The sequence below is a fragment of the Furipterus horrens genome, unplaced genomic scaffold (genome assembly GCF_987537825.1).
Source record: "Furipterus horrens unplaced genomic scaffold, mFurHor1.1.pri manual_scaffold_4, whole genome shotgun sequence".
Classification (NCBI taxonomy): domain Eukaryota; kingdom Metazoa; phylum Chordata; class Mammalia; order Chiroptera; family Furipteridae; genus Furipterus; species Furipterus horrens.
This window is the reverse complement of record NW_028327174.1, coordinates 24,748,152-24,749,849: the sequence shown is the minus strand read 5'-3', so window position 1 is coordinate 24,749,849 and position 1,698 is coordinate 24,748,152. Positions and strand designations below refer to the sequence as shown.

At 50.2% G+C, this 1,698-nt stretch overlaps 1 pseudogene; it reads left to right on the top strand.

The window, feature by feature from the left end:
- Positions 1-258: 258 nt before the first annotated feature.
- Positions 259-1,698, top strand: LOC150011386 (serine/threonine-protein kinase MARK2 pseudogene; annotated as a pseudogene).

The following is a 1,698-nucleotide window of genomic DNA, read 5'->3' as shown; positions in this document are numbered from 1 at the left end:
AGATTTTGTCCGTTAGAGCCCAGGGAGCTATTGTGGTGACCTGTTGGACTTGGACTTGCGAGCTTTGTTCTTGCTGTTACTTTGAGAGTTTGTTTTCTTTTCCTTACTGTTTTCTTCCCATTTCTTTTTTTGTTTTTGCATTTTTTCATTTTCCTTTATTTATTTTTGTTTCTTTTATTTTATTTTTATTTATTTTATTTTTATTTTTTCTCTTTGTTTTTGTTTTCTTTTTATTTTCATTCTTATTTTGAAGCCACCATGGCTAATGAGCTTGCAGCCACCATTGCCCCTCAGGAGCGTGTTATTGGCGATTACACGCTCCTGCGCACCATTGGCGAGGGATCCTTTGCCACGGTGTGGTTGGCTGTGCACGAGCCGACGGGGACAGAGGTGGCTGTCAAAGCCATTAGTCGGTTTGGCTTATCTAGATATCTGGAGGAAGTTCGTTGTCATAAAAGCTTAAATCACCCAAATATCACACAGCTGTTTGAAGTGATTGTCACTAAAACGATGTGTTATCTCTGCATGGAGCATGTGAGCGGAGGGAGCTTATATGACTACCTCGAAAACTGCGGCCCCAGGACCGAGGAGGCAGCCAGACCCATGTTCCGGCAGCTACTGTCGGCGATGCAGTACTGTCACCAGAAGAAGATCGTCCACCGGGACCTGAAGCCAACAAACATACTGGTAGATGGTGAGAGGAATCTCAAAATAGCAGACTTTGGCTTCGGTAAGAAATTTATCATCAGTAAGATGATCACTGTCTATGGCACCACAGCCTATATGGCCCCAGAGATCTGCAGGGATCAGATCTATGACGGCCGGAAGGTAGATGTCTGGAGCCTGGGGGTAGTTTTGTATAAGATGTTGACGGGGGCTTTGCCATTTGTGGGGGACACACGTGGGGAAGTGAAGAAGAAGATCCTGAAAGGGAAGTTCCAGGTACCACGCTTTCTTTCCAAAGAAGGTCAAAATCTCTTAAAAAAGTTATTGACCTTCAACCCCAGGAAAAGACCTACCCTGGAAGCCATACTACAGGATCCATGGGTCAACATGGGACAGGGGGGGGAACTGAGGCCATATAGTGAGCCACCCTGGGGTGACCTTGACCCCCAAGTGATAGACTTAATGAAGAACATGGGGTTCCCAAAGCACGAGATCCAGGAGTCGGTGACTCGAAAGAAATACGACAGGGTCATGGGAACTTACATGATCCTTCAGGCCACGACCATGAAGTTCAGGATCCGCACCATCCGGGTAAGGCCCTGCCCCACCCCTGTCTCTAACATCGGGGAGAGTACAGAAGAGTCTGCCGGTCCCTCAAGCCACCTCGGGTCGAGGACGTCCGTTCCCCTACCAGAAGCCAGCTCCAGCACATCGTGGCGCAGCCTGGAGAAGATGTTGACGGTTCCCCCACCCAGCCTGGAGTCCAGGACCAGCACTTCCCTACTAGGCTCCCCCACAACCCCCAGCCGCGACAGCACCAGTAACACTGCAGGAGCCCTAGAAGGAACCACGGAAGACCACCGCTCCCAGGCTTCACGGCCTGAAGGTGGGACCCCAGGCTCTCCCTCTGGCCCTAGCCAGGGCCGGCAGGGTGTGGTTCACAGAACCTTCAGGTTCCTCTTAAAGTGTGTGTGCTGTGGGCCGTCCACTTTCAAGCGTCGTCGCAAGCGGACAAGAATCACGCCAACATAA